This window comes from Ochlerotatus camptorhynchus, unplaced genomic scaffold (genome assembly GCF_037179485.1).
Source record: "Ochlerotatus camptorhynchus isolate MF236.1 unplaced genomic scaffold, CSIRO-AGI_Acam_v1.1 ptg000336l, whole genome shotgun sequence".
Taxonomy (NCBI): domain Eukaryota; kingdom Metazoa; phylum Arthropoda; class Insecta; order Diptera; family Culicidae; genus Ochlerotatus; species Ochlerotatus camptorhynchus.
The window spans coordinates 1,205,106-1,223,995 of NW_027040824.1; positions in this window are offsets into that span (position 1 = coordinate 1,205,106).

Here is an 18,890-nt window from a genome sequence, read left to right on the forward strand (position 1 = left end):
CTACAATTTCCTCTGGAAAAAGATAAAGGGTGTCCACGATGAAATTGCCACACACAAAATTGATTCGCAAAATTCGAGTTTTCATCCGATTGCCATCAAATTTTCAGGGATTGAGAAATAACTATTAAACTTCATTTTACCATTTTACTCGTATTTTATTTACAGTCCACACGCAAATGCCCGCACCGTGGCCTTAACCTCGGCCATAAGATTCTGCACAACCTGTGAATCAACCGTTTTTTGCATGTAAACCCATACTTTCTTCAGTTCCTCGACTGTCTTCACTACCTTAGGTCGTTTAAGAAGGTGCTGCTTCATAATCGCCCAGTACTTCTCGATGGGGTGGAGCACCGGAGTGTTGGGAGGGTTGAACATTTTCGGCACGAAATTGACCTTATTGTCCGCATACCACTTCAGCACGTCCTTGGAGTAGTGGCATGAGGCCAAATCCGGCCAGAAGATTGTTGGGACGTTGTGGGCCTTCAGGAGAGGAAGCAGCCGCTTCTGGAGGCACTCTTTTATGTACACCTGTCCGTTCATCGTGTCCTGGGTCACGAAAGGTGCACTCCGCTTCCCGCACGTGCAGATGGCTTGCCAAACCAGGAATTTCTTCGCAAATTTGGACATCTTCTGAGTGCGGACATGCTCCGGAACGCTGAACTTATCCTTGGCCGTGAAAAACAGGTTGCCGGGGATCTGTTTGAAGTCGGCCTTCACATATGTTTCGTCGTCCATGATGCAGCATTCAACTTTCGTCAGCATGTTGAGGTACAACTTCCTGGCACGGGTTTTGGCGGACTTGTTCTGCTTCTCGTCGCGATTAGGGGCCTTTTGTACCTTGAACGTTCGAAGCCCAGCCTTAGTTTTGGCCTTCTGGACAAAACTTCGGCTTAGGTGCAGCTTCTTAGCCACATCCCTAACGGAGGCGTTCGGATTTCGGTTGAAGGCCCCAACTACGCGGTTGTGATTTTTGGTGTTGTACGGAATACTTTTTCCTTCACTTCTGGGCTTCCGATCGGTGGTCAACCGTTCCTCGAACCGCTTAATCACTCGCGACACCGTGGAATTCGCGATTCCCAACGTTTTAGCGATGGAACGATGCGAGAGATCCTTGTTCTCGTGATGAATGCGCAAGATTTTATCACGCACGAGCTGTTCTTTCGACTCCATTTCCGCGAGTTTTGATCACAGGACTTTAAAACTTGCAGGATGTAAATAATGCACTATGAACTAAATCCACCCAAATTTTCATTAAATTCTACCCAACGGTTAAAAAGTTAGAGCAATTTCATAGTGTGGAAATTTCATCGTGGACTATCATTGAGAAGGTATACGGCCCTTTTGGGTGGGTTTATCCAATGATGCATATTTTGAAATGGTCTGATGATGAGACGAGTCAACCAATTCATCAACTACCGCTTATTGAAGAGCTTTTGGGAAGCCTTGGAGGTGCAGTTAAGGTTTCTAAACTGGGCATCAAAGAGGCCTAGGGTTAACTACCCCAATAGGCCGGAATTAAGCACAACCCGCACTTAGTCTTTCTTAATCTAGCGCAGTTTAGCACCAAACGGAAAGTTATTATTACTGATGGCTTCCAAATTTATTTACCTTTCTGTACGTATGGTAAGATGTGATAAAGAGAAACCAATCGTTGAGATATTGTCAAAAGTCTAACACTGCTTCTTGATGCCAAACTCGGCCTATGGATTCTAAACTCGGCCTAACACATTGGCATTGAAACCCCAAAAACTATAACATTACGGTTGGGTTTCTACTTCAATGCTTTATTTGATTTCCGCTCCATAACCTAATGCTTGCACCTTGCTCTTGACATCACTCATAAGGTTTTGGGCAATGGTGGGGCCGAGACTTATTTTGATATTTGTACCCACTGTTTCTTCAAAGCCAGCTCGTTCTCCAACACCTTAGGTGTTTTACAAAGTCTGGCCTTCATGATGGCCCAAAACTTCTCAGTCGGGTAAAGTTCCGGCGAATTTGGAGGGTTAACGTCTTTTGGTACAAAAACAACAGCGTAGCGGCAGGATGCCAAATCCGGCCAAAACAGCTTCTCGCCTTTGTGAGACCGCAGGAAGGGTAGGAGGCGCTTCTGAAGGCACTCGTCCCGGTAGATTTGCCCGTTGCTGGTACCAGTCGTGATATACTGGCTAGCTCATCTTGCCGCACCCATAGATGGCCTACCAAACCAAGAACTTTTTTTGTGAATTTGTCCACCTTCTTCTTCCTTACCTTCTCAGAAACTGCCAACCGTAATGTGGCAACGTAAAATCCTGCCCTGGCAACTGCTTTGTGTCCGTCTTGATGTAAGTCTCGTCGGACGCACCTTGGTTTCATCAGCCACTCCCAGTACAGCTTCCTGTCACGGGTTTTGGCCACCGAATTTTGTTCATCGTTCCGGTTCGGTGCCTTCCGGATCTTGTAGACGTGGATGCCGGCACGTTTCATCGTTGTTTACCTTTTTTTGCTCTTTACTTCACATCTAGATTTGTACATCAGTTTGTTTCTCTGGCATAGTATTGCTATCAAATTGCTTGAATCTGTATGAGATAGTGAGGACATTGCAGAATCCATGAGATTGAAGATACAAGTAGAGATTTTGTCGTACTAAGGATCTTGAAGTCTTTCTTGTATTGGAGCAATTCTCTACAGATTGACGATTTTTTTAATTTTTTTTAATTTGTCGGCTCCGATTTTGATGAAAATTTGCTCAGTTGTTCTTTTTTAGTAAAGATGCCAATTTGTGTTATCAGTTCTTCAAATTGAATCACGACTACTTTTCTAACAGGGCCTGTGTAAAAATAGTACTAATGAGTTTAAAAATATATATTGCTGAAGCGGTTTGTTGGATTGATTTGGTGTCTCGAGTAAAGTTGTAGATATTATTTTGGCAATAATGTTAAAAATATACACTGTAACAAATTTCGTTTGTTTCAATGAAAAAAATTATATTTGTTATTAAAAAAGATAATTTCTCAAAAAAGCATTTTTGAACATTTTTGTTTTCAACCTCATTGAAGCTCATAATGTATGCTACTTACTAACTGGCAAAGTTTGGTGATGGTAAACTCAAAAAAGTTATGGTTTTTGAAAATATCACGATTTTTACATTTTCATTAAAAACACATGTTTTTAACCGTGTGCACAACCTTCCCGAAGACACCATAGCAATCAAGCAAGCCGTTTTTGCAATGTAAAAAATGTTTATTTAATAAGCGCTTCTCTACACAGGCCCTATTGGAAAAGTAGTCGTGGTTCGCTATTACAATTTGTTATAGCGAATCTTGACTACTTTTTTATTTTCAAATTTCAACTTAAATCCACAAAATACATTGTTCTGCTCTTTTTTACTTTTTTTTATTCGGAAACCTTATGGACAGATGATACATAATTTATTTTCATTGGAATACACTTACTTTCTATTTTTATTTACATCACTTCCTAAATACATCGAATGTTTCGGCATGATTATCATTACAGTTTGAGTAACGTTTGGCTTTAATTTTATTTTCTGAAACAGGAATGAAAGAATGATACTTTTGAGTTCCTTGAATTATTTTTGCATTATTATATTGCTCGTTGACGTGTGAAGCCATACCTTCATATTCATCTGTTGTGGCAAAACTAAATGATAATTTTGTTAATTCTTCTTCTTTTCGATTATTTGCCCAATTATAAAGCTCTCTTGCATTTTTTTATTGGATGTTCACGTTCTTTGGCCAAGCTTGCTCTAGTAGCCATGCGTTTTATTGTACCTCCAATAGCGTCACAAAGACCTTTCCCATGTGATGTTGAAAAGAAATGCCATTCGGCCTCAATTCCATACTTCGATTTAAATTTACAAAGGCTAGCAAAATTGTTCCGGTTCTTGTACTGTGAGGCGACTCCATCGGACATAAAATAAATCTTGTTGATATTTTTACTTTGGTTAATGCGTAAAAAACTTATCATTTTAGAAATAAATAAGTTAACAGCCACTGAGTCATGCCTTAACTCTTCAGAAATTATATTAAAACATAAATGTTTAACTTGCATATTTTCTGTAAAATATATAACAAATGGATGAATGGTAGCTTGTTGGACATTCCAGTGATGAGACTGAACTTCATCCTGTAACACAAAGCTGTAGTTTTCGGAAAAACCGCAAGTAACTAAAAATTCACCTTCTTGCAAATTATTTCATGTAGTTTTCAAAAAATTAGATTTTTCCTTTAAGGGTCCTGTGCACCACCAGCCGTGCAAAGGGCCAACGTACTTCCAAACTGGGCGGCTACTCGCTTTTGCCTTGACCTGGGCCCAGGTCAGATTCCTATCGACTTGCTTAATTTCCTTATTGAGGCTCCGCCGCCATGAGCCCCTGGGTCTGCCGCTGCTGCGATGTCCTACCGGATTCCAATCCAGCGCTTGCTTGCAGATTTCGTTTCCGCCCCGTCGAAGTGTGTGGCCGACCCACCTCGCTCTGGAATTTCTGTTGCTATCGGCTTCTGATGACATCGGCGATGGAGCTCGGCATTCGAGATCTAGTTGTGATGCCACCAGGCACGAATTATATACCGCAGGCATCGGTTGATGAAGACCTGCAGCTTTTGAGTGTTCTCCGCTGATACACACCACGTCTCGCTGGCGTATAACAACACAGATTTCACGTTCGAGTTGAAAATTCGGATTTTGGTGCGTTGACTTATCTGGTTGGGTCTCCATACGTTTCGTAAACTCGCAAAGGCAGCCCTAGCCTTCTTGATTCGTGCACCTATGTCGCTCTTGGTCCCGCCGTCCAACGCTATTTGGCTGCCAAGATATGGAAACTTTCGACCTTCTCCACTGCTTGCCCCGCTACCGTAAAGTTGGAAGGGTTGCCCGTGTTGATATCCAACGATTTGGTCTTATTGACGTTGATGGTGAGACCTGCCGCAGAGGAGCGTTCGGCTAGGTCGTTGAGCTTACTCTGCATATCAGAGTGCCGTTGTGCTAGTAGAGCAACATCATCAGCCAAATCGAAGTCGTTGGGATGCTCCATGTTGAAAGGCTGCCAAAGCCCATGGTTCGGTACACGGTCAATTGCACCTACCATGATCTCGCGATTATGATGAGAAACAGTAGCGGTGATAGTATACATCCTTGTCTCACACCAGCGACTACCCGGACAGGGTCGGACAAGGCTCCGTTATGCAGAACTCTGCACGTGAAAGCCTCATACTGCGCTTCGATGAGGTTGACGACTTTATCCGGGACTTCCTTGCGTCTCAGGGCGCCCCACAGATTCTCGTGATTGAGACGGTCGAAAGCTTTTTCGTAGTCAATGAATACCAAATAAAGGGACTCTTGGAATTCATTGACCTGCTCCAGGATGATGCGGAGCGTGACAATGTTGTCCACACAAGAGGCACGGAATCCTGCCTGCTGCCGTTGGAGAGTCACGTCGATCTTCTCCTGTATCCGATTCAGGATAACTTTGCACAGAACTTTGAGAACAATACACAGTAACATGATGCCTCGCCAATTGTCGCACACAGTCAGATCCCCCTTCTTTGGGACCTTCACTAAGATGCCCTGCATCCAGTCGGCCGGAAAAGTCACGGTGTCCCAGATATTACAGAATAGTTGATGCAACATTTGTGCGGATAGCATGGGGTCAGCTTTGAGCATCTCTGGTGATATGCGATCGACCCCTAGAGCCTTGTTGGATTTCATGCTTCGGATAGCTGCTTCAATCTCCTGCAGTGATGGGGCCTCGGAATTGATGCGAGTGATGCGCCGCACCCTAGGCGGATCATGCCGAGATGTTGATGGCTGGTTGGCCGTCGAAACTTGAAGAAGTTGTTCGAAATGCTCAAACCAGCGTTTCAGCTGGTCAGTGGGGTCGGTAAGCAATTGTCCAGTCGTGTCCTTCACTGGCATCCTCGGGTTCATCCTTGCTCCACTCAGGTGTCGTGAGATATCGTAGAAGAGGCGTATATCGCCAGTGTTTGCGGCTTTCTCCCCTTCGTCGGCCAGGGACTTCACACACGCTCGCTTGTCCCGTCTGCAAGAGCGCTTGACTTCCTTCTCTAGAGCCGAGTACCGTTGACGGGCTTCGTTCTTGGCTCCTCTGGTTCTCGCCCGCTCTATCGCGGCTTTTGCTTCTCTACGCTCCTCAATCTTCCGCCAGGTTTCATCTGTGATCCACTCTTTCCTCTGGGTGCGCAGCTCACCCAAGTTGTTCTCGCTTGTTTCTATAAAGACATTCTTGATGGCCGTCCATTGCTCTTCTACGCTGCCACCTTCTGGAACGTCCGCAGCTCGAGTCTCAAGTTCTTCAACAAAAGACCTTTTTACCGCTGGATCTTCAAGTCGGCGTGTGTTGAACCGCCGCCCGAGTCTCTCCTCCCGTCGCTGGATCCGCGCCATGCGTAGGCGGATTTCACCGATTAGAAGGTGATGGTCAGACGCGATGTCGGTGCTGCGTTTATTCCGGACATCAAGAAGGCTCCGTCTCCATTTTCGGCTGATGCAGATGTGGTCGATCTGATTTTCGGTATGTCCATCACGGGAAACCCACGTGACTTTGTGCACTGGCCGATGGGGGAAGAGCGAGCCCCCGATCACCATGTCGTTATAGCAACAAAATTCTGCAAACAGCTCACCGTTCTCGCTCATTTCGCCGAGACCATGGCGTCCCATGACACACAATTAGATTGCTGTGTTTTTATGAAATCATGTTGTATCAAACTTGTCAATTTCAAGCAGAAAAATGAAACAAACTCGTCTGCAGGCTTTACAATAGTTTTTAAATCACATCTATCCGTGGTAACCCACTGTTAAAATGAAAGCTGATCAATGCATTTTTCCTCTAATTGTTTTAATAAAATGTTTTCTAATTCGGAAGAGTCTGGACAATCTTCACAACACCGTAGATAGCAATATGTTGTCTTGTTTTCACAAAGTAGGCTGTAAGTGAACGTTTTTGCATCATTTAAATGGTTAAATTTTTTCAAACTGTGTAAAATTAGATTGATGTTTTCATGCGTTGTGCACACGCAAACATTGTGGGTTCCAGAGCTGGTTGAAAGCGTACATTGCTTAGGGCGGAATTTTGCAAATGAAAAGAATCCTTTCGAGCACTTGACTTCCTCGAACGGCCGAATGCACCTGATAAAACATGCTCGATCACTCATGTTGCTTCCTGTATTAAAAAAAAATGAAAAAAATAATCGTTAAAAATGATTTCATTGAAATACAACTGAAGGTTATGCTTAACTTTTAACCAAATGGTGTTACACTTATTTCCTATGATAACTTTTTAAGATGTATGCGGTAAAAAGCAATCTTTGTGATCAACTGCTTGTTTTCACCATTCAAACTCATTTAAGTATCAGATCAATAGGTACAATTTCTACATTAGGTACAGACAGTTGTTTTTGGTGTTCACTAGTACAGTGTTGAGTATTTGACTTATTACCATTAATATCACTGATACAACTATGCAAACTTGAAGACAATGAATAAAAAGTAGAAGGGTCTGTGTCTAGGGGCACGAACGGAAGCTTGACGTAGGACCGCTAGTGGACGCAACAAATGTGAACATTTAGTTCTTTTAATTGATCAATCATCAATAATTTTAACTCTTTCCGTTTTTTATTTGCAAGCGTATCAAATTTGTAGTATTTATTTCAAAGCGAAAGTTGATGAAGGGAATCCAAGGGACTGTCAACTTGAGTATTTTCGATTCATCTACCCGACTTTAAAAGGTGTATTTTGAATTTTTTGTTATTTATGTTTTTTTAAGTTTTGTGCATTTTGGTATTAAAGTGTATTCAATTCACCCCTCACAGGATTTCCTTCCAAATTATATGATTGGGGCGGGGCGGAAAGTATCGTTTGTGCAGAATATGTAAAAAAGGAGGGACTTCGAGAGATTGAACTCGTGAGAGCTAATTTTCTCGCAAATGTGATTTTATTGGCTTTCTGAGGACTGAATATACACCCAAAGCGAATTATTCCCACTTCTCTCAAATTATATATGGATTTTTAATACTTTCTACCAGCGTGTTCTGGAAAATGGTCGGACGATGATTAATCTCACCAATACATTCGGGCCTAGAAATCCACACCTTCTATAGAGACCAGGTTGAGTCTTGATAGCTAGCTGCTTGCGGGAACTGATGACCTTGACAAATGTTCCTGAAAAGGACCGTTTTGTAATGATGGTTGAGCAATGCTGAGCTGAGCACGGCGAGCTACTGATTCCGATCCCAGCCTAGCGGTGGGACTTGTTCCTCCTCTATGGTTGCTCATATGAGCTCTGTGCTCACTGCTTGCAGGCAGCCTTTCGTTGTTGTTGTTGAAAGCACTCCTGCTGCTGCTGCTGCTACTACTGCTGCTGGACTGGACACCACCACTTACGGTGATTGAATGCGCACCGTTCAGTGGGACCGCATCGAATTCGATTTTTAAGTCTGTGTTAGGGAATGCGCTGTTTTCAGACATTCGGTGATAATTTTGATCACCATTGCAACAGTTGGACATTTGGTATTTTTCAATAGTGACCTATTAAAAATTAACTAAGTGTTCATTTCAGCAGATTGGTAGATAAATTTCCAATCGTTTGGCTTGTTTAGAATTAAAATCTATCTGCTGTTGATCGAAACCTGACCTCTTTTCGTAATGCTGTGCATTTTGGTTTTTTGAAATTGCGTGGATTCTATAGATCCTGTGGAGATCTATCTAGCCCTGATGTATGTGTTGGTAGAGGGAAAAATGTAAACTTTGCGGGAGACGATGTCTTAACACTCGAAAGCAATTCTGTGAAATATGAAGTAAAACAAATCCTAGCTAGTTCAACACGGATGAGGCTGTCGAGCTGTATGTCGTTCGGAGCGAGAGTGACACGCTTGGCATAGATAACCGACCCGCAGCGACTCACGAAGAGCTAGTGATTCCGATCCATAGCATAGCGATGCAGCTTCTTCCTCCTTTGATGGTTGCTTATGTGGGCTCTGCAGCTCGCTGCTTGCAGGCAGCTTTTCGTTGTTACTGGAGAACAATTTTCAACGCTACACGCCAAAAGCACTGCTACTGCTGCTACTAATTTCAACGATCGAACACCACCACACGGTGGTGTGGTCGTTGGGAGCGTGTGGTTCTGAGTATGGCGATGAGTGTGCAAAATATTACACAATTCCATCCTCCCTATTCGCACGCGCCCGAGGATCGGAAGCGAATGCCACTTCGACTTGTTTCGTCTACTTACTACTCTCTGGCGACTGTGCTGGGGAAGCAGCATATGCATGTAGGTAATTGGTGGATTTGTTAGTTAGTTCGATGCTTTTTGACAATGCTGGACATTTACCAGTTTTTCAATAGTTTCTTGTTGAAAATCAACATTCGGAAGAATTGTTATCGATGCGTAGCCATATTTCTGATCGATTGGTGATAAAACTATTGAAATTGGACCAGGGGCAGCTGAGTTGTTAACGTTCAAAATCTTTCTTAATTTGTTACATGTTCCATTTTCGGTTTTCACAAAGTGTACCCCCATATAGAAATCAAAGACGTAGTCTTACGTCAAAAAGAAAATTAAAAAATCGTCAATTTGAATGGAATTGCTCCTTCAGTAAGGGTCGCTAGTTTGAACATCATATCACTTTTATTTAGTTCTAGCTCAATATTCATCAAATGAATTTTTTAGTTTTGTTAGTAACGATACCTTTTCATGGTGTCAGATGTAATGAATCCTCACTTTTCAATAGGGCCTGTGTAGAAAAACACTAATGAAATAAACATACCTATATTGCAAAAACGGCTTACTTGATTGCTATGGTGTCTTCGGGAAAGTTGTGCAAAATTAAAATGCGATTCTTGAAAAAATATAAGCGGTTAAAAAACATGTGTTTTTAATAAAAATGTAAAAATCGTGAAATTTTCAAAAACTATAACTTTTTTGTTTTTGAGTTAACTATCACCAAACTTTGCCAGTTAGTAGCAAACATTATGAGCTTCAATGAGGCATAAATGAAATGCACTTTTTGAAAAATAACTTTTTTAATAATAAAAATATTTTTTTTCATTGATTCAAACGAAATTTTTAACAGTGTATATTTTTAACATTATTGCCAAAATAATATCTACAACTTTGCTCAAGACACCAAATCAATCGAACAAAGCATTTCGGCAATATATATTTTTAAACTCATTAGTACTATTTCTATACAGGCCCTTTTCAAAAAGTAGTCGTGATTCAATATGAAAAACTGAGAGCACAAAATGGCGCCTTTACTAAAAAGGAACGACTGTGCAAAGTTTCAGCGTAATTGGAAATGATCGGTCAGGATCGATTTGCGAACCTTCGTGGAATGCCTCTTGAGAGAAGAGAAGCGGGGGTGGTCCCCGGGGATCCAGGCAGAGGAGAGAGTAAGGAATGGGTTTTAGTGGAGCTGCACTAGACAAATAGTGGATACCACACCGTGCCAACTTCACTACAGGCCAGCCTTCTTGAAGCTTTTCTAAGCCTTACTATATAACACACACACACACACACACACACACACACACACACACACACACACACACACACACACACACACACACACACACACACACACACACACACACACACACACACACACACACACACACACACACACACACACACGCATCTTGAAGAACAAATGAATAATTTGTAGATTGCTCAGTTTTAATATAATCATGAAGTTTTAATATAATCGACTTCCCTGGGCATAGCGTATCATTGTCCTCGTCACACAATATACGAATGCAAAAATGGTACAGCCTTAGGAAGCTCTAAATTTAGAACTGTGGAAGTACTCATAGAACACTATGTTGAGAGCAAGCGTAAAGTTGGGACGTAATTGCCAAAGAAAAAGAACATTATAATGTACCTTTAACAACAGGATGGATAAGTACATATCAATGTTAAAAACTTAAGTATGATGAAACTACGCTTGATAGTGGAAACAAGTGCAACTTAACATGTGTTGATTTCTAGAATTAAAACAATAGTGTTTTTATTTCTCCTGTTAATTTTAAACGGGTCGTCCAATTGTTCGACTGTTATTTATTTATTTATTTATTTATTGACTTGATAGTCTCAATGAAACACTTAAATCTAAATGTAGTCACTCATAAAAAATTAAAAATTGGCCAACAGCAAACGATGACGAAACATCGAGGCATTGATGTCAAAGTCAAATAGGTCAGAGGCTTCGTTGAATTGATGAATCATGGCGACAAAGGAACTGTAGCAAGGTTCTCGGACGGAGTGTTCGGGCAGGAGCATACAGATTAATTTTGGCCAGTAACTCAGGAACATCATATTCTGCGAGTAAAACTTTAGTAACGAAGACGACCTGCGGTATGTTTCGTCGCTTAGCAAGAGTATCCAAACCCAGTAAACGACAGCGGTCAGCATACGGTGGTAAATTCAGCGGGTCACTCCATGGAAGATAGCGCAGTGCGTATCTGACGAATTTGCGTTGAACAGCTTCGAATCGTCCACTCCTTACAGCTTGGTAGGGATTCCAGACAACACACGCGAATTCCAGTAGTGAGCGTACCAATGAACAGAAAAGGGCTTTAAAACACAGAGGATCACGAAATTTCTTAGATATCTTGAACATGAATCCAAGCTGTCGATTAGCTTTGTCGATCGTGGTTGAGAAGTGGCGAGTGTATGTGAGCTTTTCATCCAACATGACACCGAGGTCTTTAACGTGATCGACACGTTGAACTGCAGTTCCAGCAACGTTATAAACGAACAAAATGGCAGTCCTAGTTCGAAGGAAACTAATTACGCAGCACTTTGAGACGCACAGGACCATAAAATTACGTTCACACCAATCATTAAAGATTTCAAGAAGGTTTTGTAGTTCTAAACAGTCAGCATAGCCTCGAACGACTAGATAAATCTTCAAGTCATCGGCAAAAAACAATTTACCTCCACGTAGTAGAATAAACGTTACATCGTTCGCAAATAAAGAGAAGAGCATTGGTCCCAAAGTGCTACCCTGTGGAACTCCTGATCTGTTCGAGAAACAGTACGATGAGTAGTTTCCAATGCATACAGTAACTTCACGTTGCACGAGGTACGATCTAAGCCAGCTGCAGAAGGAAACAGAACATCCAATTTTTTTTTCAAGCTTTGTTAGCAGAACGTGCACGACCAACTCTACAAACGCAGCTTTAACATCAGTGTAGATGGCGGAGATCATTCTCTGCTTGATCGTCAAGCAGTATAGTTCGGCTCTTGCTCGCTCTGACGAGTTGTTCGAAAAAGTTCGTGGTGAAGTGTTCGCGCTCTCTCTCTTTCGCGGTGTTTTTTTGTGTGTGTGCGTGCCCCGATATGGGGAAGCATCGCTCGCGAAGCCCGGTGAAGGACAAGAACCCCGGTGAAGGAAGTTCGGGTGTACCTACATCCAACAGGTTTGCTGTTCTCCCCATGGATGGGAATATCCAACCAGCTGTGACGGAAAAACGCAGCAAGAAGAGGAAGAAGAATCGGGGCCAGTCCGGTGGCACAATTGGTTGCGAGGATGCCTCTGCGACAAACGAAGATTTCGGTGACGCTGCCGAAATAGAAAATGCTGCTGAAAGGTGCACGACAAGAGTGAAGCTACCTCCGCTGGTAGTGAAAAATGCCCATCTTAACGAGCTCATCGCGGATCTGGCGTCGCTGGGCGTCAAAGCCGAATTCAAGTTGGGCAGAGTCGGCACCAAGGTGGTGCTCCGTACGAAAACGGAGTATGACTTGGTCATCGCCCACCTGAGGACTTCCAAGGTGGAATTCTTCACCCATGACATTCCCGGTGAGAAACCATTCAAGGTCGTCATCAGGGGTCTACCGAACTTTGACCCGAAGTTGATCGAAGCGGAAATCAAGAACCGCTACAAGCTGGCCCCAACTGCCGTCTTCCGGATGACAAGGAGGGACGAGAACGTCAATAAATATCCGGATTGCCTTTTCCTGGTGCATTTCCAGAAGGGAACGGTGACGCTTAATGCGTTGAAGGCTATTCGCTCCATCAATTCCATCATTGTCCGATGGGAGCCATACCGTGGCGGCCGTCACGACGTCACCCAGTGTCAGCGTTGCCTGAATTTCGGGCACGGCACCCGAAACTGCTATATCAAGCCGCGCTGTGGCAAATGCGCCCAAAATCATGTCTCCTCCGAGTGCGTTGTCGACGAGTCGGACACGTGCAAATGCGCCAACTGTGGTGGAGCTCATCAAGGGTCCGACAAACAGTGCCCCAAACGCGAGGATTTCAAGCGGATCCGAAAGCAGGCGTCCACAAGAAGTCAACCAGGACGGAAGAAGGAAAACATTCCGGCATTCAGGGTGGAGGACTTCCCGCCTCTTCGTGATAAGCAACACGGTCAAGCAAATCCACGGGTGCAATCCGGCCCCCGTCAAGAAACGTCTGGTGCCTCAGCTGGACAAAGCTCTCCATCCCCCCTGGATTCTGGAGACAACCACCAGCACAAAACGCCAATCCTGATCTCTTTTCTGCGGATGAGCTGATGAAGATTTTCGTCGACATGACCGGTGCTCTTCGTCAGTGCCGCAGCAAGCCCGAACAGATCCAAGTGCTCGGTAAGTTTATTATTCAGTATGGTGTCTAAACCGATAACTGTCGTCACATGGAACGCATGCTCTGTAAGAGCAAAAAGACTCGAGCTTGCTGACTTTCTCCGCAAGCAAAGTATCGACGTGGGCCTCCTATCAGAGACCCACCTTAAATCCGGTGACAGTTTTTGGCTACCTGATCACCACATTATCCGGCTTGATCGTATCGACTCCAGGGGGGGGGGGTGTTGCGATCATCATCAAGAAAGGAATAAAGTTCTACACGCTGCCGCATATCCGCACTTCTATCATCGAGGCCCTTAGTGTGGAGGTGGAATCATCAACCGGAAACGTCCGGTTCATCGCCGTATACTGCCCTCGTCAGTGTGCTGCCAGCAGCGGACTAAGGATGAAATTCAAGAACGACCTCACCGCTATCACTCGCACGAGCTCACGATTCGTCATTGGGGGCGATCTAAATGCCCGCCACGAAGCATGGCGGAACTATCAGCGGAATCAGAATGGACGTCTGCTCTTCGACCACTCGCAGCATGGGCTGTATACAGTGCAATTTCCGGATGAACCGACATTCATCTCTCCGGCGGGAAACCCTTCCACGCTGGACTTCTTCCTGACGAACTTCGGGCTATCCAAGCCGGTGGCAATTAACGACTTAAGCTCCGATCACCAACCGGTGGTGGCTGAGGTCGGCATCAACATAGCTCCTGCTCCAATCCTACGAAAAGACTACCACCACGTAAACTGGGTCCAGTTTGGACGTGTGGTAGACCTGAACATCAACGAAAATCCGCCGCTTGACACCGTAGAGGACATCGACCGGGCTCTGGAAGGACTCCACCAGGCCATATCCGTGGCTGACGAGACATGCGTTCGACAAGTTCCTGTGAGGGGTAAGTTTGTTGCTATTGATTCCCACACCCAGTTACTGATTCGCTTGAGAAATGTGCGTAGACGCCAGTTTCAGAGGACTGGAGATCTGAGCAAAAAACATGAAATGGCCGATCTGAACAGGCAGATTGCTTCCAGAATGGACTCACTCCAAAATGAAAGTTTCGGGCGTGTTGTCCAGAATCTGGATGATCGCTCCCGTCCATTCTGGAAGGTAGCCAAGGTGCTGAAAACTCATCCCAAACCCATTCCTCCTCTCAGAGTCGGAAATGATGACAATCGGCTCATTACCCCACAAGAGAAAGCAAATGCGATTGGCAATCATATTGCTGCATCGCATTTGCTTGGCTCAACTATCCAAAGTCCGCTCGAAAATCAGGTGACGCAATGCGTACAAAACTTGGATGCCTCCGCTTGTGTCGTCCCTCCGGCAGAAAATATTACAGTGGAGCAGATTTGCTCAGCGCTGAAAAACACCAAGAACATGAAGGCTCCCGGGTTTGACGGTATATTCAACTTGGTATTGAAGAAGCTGAGCACGAAAGTGTACTCGCTTTTGACTGCTATCTTCAACAGATGCTTGGAACTGCACTACTTTCCAAGTATCTGGAAGATAGCAAAAATCATACCAATCCGCAAACCCGGTAAAGATCCATCACTACCTTCCAGCTATAGACCAATCAGCCTCCTTTCAGCGCTGAGCAAATTGTTCGAGAAACTAATTCTCAATCGTTTGCTCAAGTTTGTCGAGGAGAACAACATTCTCCTACCTGAACAGTTTGGGTTTAGGAAAGGGCATTCCACAAATCACCAGCTAGTTCGGGTGATGAATAACATTCGAAGTAACAAAGCTGTATCCAAGTCCACAGCCATGGCATTGCTAGACGTTGAAAAGGCGTTTGACAATGTTTGGCATGACGGACTTGTGTACAAGCTTTGTAACTTCAACTTTCCACCACATCTTGTAAAAATCACCCGTAACTACCTCCAGCAAAGGTCGTTTAAGGTATCGTTGAATGGTTGCAATTCAAACACCTTTTCCATCCCAGCAGGTGTTCCGCAAGGCAGCCTGTTGGGACCTTTGCTATACAGCATCTACACTTCCGACATTCCTCCCTTGGGCAACGGTTGCGTGTTCTTCCTGTTCGCAGATGATACCGCTATAACCGTCAAGGGAAGGAGGCCTCGTGAAATAACAAACAAACTTCAACGATGCCTTGACGCCTTTGCTGATTATGCCAACACGTGGAAAATCAAAATCAATGCCTCCAAAACCCAATCAATAATGTTCCTCCATCGACAATCTCCCAAACTAAAACCGGCTCCCTCTTGTACTGTAATAATGGATGGCACAAGGGTTGAGTGGTCCACCGAAGTAACATATCTTGGTATGTTATTTGACGAAAAGCTCCTTTTCCGCTCGCACATAGATAGGGCAGTAGTTAAGTGTTCCAATCTAGTTAGGTGCTTGTATCCACTTATTTGCCGCAGATCTCGTCTCTCTAGGCTGAACAAACTGGCTGTCTACAAACAAATCATTGCGCCTGCGATCTTTTACGCAGCTCCGGTGTGGGAATCATGTGCACAAACTCACAGGAACAAAATACAGGTAGCGCAGAACAGGGTATTGAGGATGATCCTAGATCGTCCTTTCGATACCCGCATTTCCGACCTCCATCAAGAGGCTAACATCCCGAAAGTAGATTTTCAAATTAACGAAACTAGGAACAAATTTGTACAGAAATGCAATACATCAGAACATGCTTTGATAAGCAATTTGTATATAGTAGGTTAGGTGTATATAGTAGTTGTAGATTAGTTGTAGCTGTAAATAGTAGTTTTAAGTAGTCTCCTTTTTCCAATTCAAAACAAACCAATCCCACTAAGGTGGTCATACTTTAACAGGCCTGATAGGACTAGGAACAGTAAATAATAATTAAAAATTTCAAAATAACTAAAGTTGAAAAGACGCATCTGTGTCACTTGAAAATTCATACATGTAAACCAAACAAATACAAGAAATATAGATCATTCAAAGTCAAAAGTTCAGTGTAGATGGCATCCACTTGAAGTTTCTTGCATACATTTTCCATACAGAACGACGTAAAGCTGACGAGATTAGTTTCCACGGAGCGGCCAGGAAAGAAACCATGTTGACATGTAAAGGGTGATACGGTCAAAATTTGGTCAAGGGAAAACGCGTGTAAATCGGTGAAATCGTTTATTTAAAAAATCAAATTAAATTTCTTTTTCAAGTTCAATTAGTATAAAATTCAGGAAAAATATTCAGTTAGGCTTCCGCTTTTCCAAATCCGAATTGCCGGGCCTTACGCTTGACCCCTGCCATCAGATTTTGTACAGCCACCTTGTCCACCTTCTTCGCCGCAGAAAGCCAGTTTGCCTTGAACTGCTGCTCGCCCTTAGCAGTTTTTTTGGTCTTCTTTAGGTTCCGCTTGACAATAGCCCAGTATTTCTCAATTGGGCGGAGCTCTGGCGTGTTGGGAGGGTTCTTGTCCTTGGGAACCACCTGCACGTTGTTGGCGGCGTACCACTCCATGGCCTTTTTACCGTAATGGCAAGATGCCAAATCCGGCCAAAACAGTACGGAACAACCGTGTTTCTTCAGGAAAGGCAGCAGACGTTTATTCAAACACTCTTTCACGTAAATTTCTTGGTTGACAGTCCCGGAAGCTATGAAAATGCTGCTTTTCAAGCCACAGGTACAGATGGCTTGCCAAACCAGATATTTCTTTGCGAACTTTGACAGTTTCATGTGCTTGAAAACATCTGCTACCTTTCCCCTTCCTTTTGCCGTATAAAACTCCTGTCCCGGAAGCTGCTTGTAGTCGGCTTTGACGTAGGTTTCGTCGTCCATTACCACGCAGTCAAACTTCGTCAGCATCGTCGTGTACAGCCTCCGGGATCGCGCTTTGGCCGTCGTATTTTGTTTATCATCGCGATTTGGAGTCACTACCTTCTTGTAAGTCGATAGTCCGGCTCGTTTTTTGGCTCGATGCACGGTAGTAGACGATACACCCAGCTTATTTGCGGCATCTCGGAGAGAGAGGTTAGGGTTTCGCTTGAAACTACCGGCAACTCTCTTTGTCGTCTCAGCGGCTTCCGGTTTTCGATTTCCCCCCGATCCAGACTTCCTGGCTGTCGACAAACGTTCCCCAAACACTTTAATTACATTTGTAACGGTTGATTTGGCAACTTTTAGCGATTTTGCCAACTTTGCGTGCGAGTAGCTCGGATTTTCGCGATGCGCGAGCAAAATTTTGATACGCTGCTCTTCTTGCTTGGACGGCATTTTGACAACTGAAGAGTGAATTCCAAAATCAAAATAGGAGCAACATTCTACACACACACACCTTCAAAATGAGGGGTGTTCAGGTTTTTTAAATGCAAAATTGAAAGAAATACGTCAAGTTGATATTGACCAAATTTTGACCGTATCACCCTTTACTTATGTAATGCTTGCAGGAAGCAAACAATCTCTCATTTATCAGCGACTCAAACACCTTAGATTCAACCCCAAGCGAGGTAATCCCACGGTAGTTTTCCACATTGCGTTTGTCTCCTTTCTTGAAAACAGGGAACATAGTAGACCGTTTCCATAGTGCGGGAAATTTCTGTTGACGAAGTGACAGGTTGAAGAGCAAGGACAACGGAGCAGCTAAGATATCGGAGCATTTTTTTAGGACTGCAGATGGAATAACACTCGGACCTGGTGAAAATATGCATCATATGTGCAAAACTTATGATTGCTGATGGAGAATCACGGTTAATTTTTGAAAAGGGTATATTTTCTTAAAAAATAATATTATGGCGAAACTAAATTTGAAATATATATCTCAAAAAGCGTTACATTTAGGTAATTAAGAGCACTGTGGTTTTAAATGATTTTCATAATCATATTCTGTCATCAAACTGTTATTTTTGTTGTAAATAATCAATGTTTCAAAAATGCCTCAAAAGTTGCTCATAATAAGAGGTTTTATTAAAAGTTGCTTCATCCTCGAGTTACTTTCAAAATGTCCACTATGTTTTACAGTTTTTATAAAAAAAAGTATTAAAAAACGATTTTAAGATAGGGGAAATTGATGTAATGTCGGTCTAAATGCTCCTTATTTGGGCTCATACATAAATTCAGCAATCGACTAAATTTTCATAAGCGACCAAATATATCCATTAGTACCGCCCCCAATGACGCGTTTATCTAAATAAAATTGATGAATAGCAGATTTTTAGCGATGGGCCCAATCTTAGATCCAAAGGCCAACATTAGAGCCATTTCCCCTATTTGAATTTAGAGATTTATTTTCGTTTTTTTTTCAAACCTAATAAAAATGTCAGCGTATATTTTTTTCATAAATCCTTTCGTAATAAATTTGTCTTGACAACC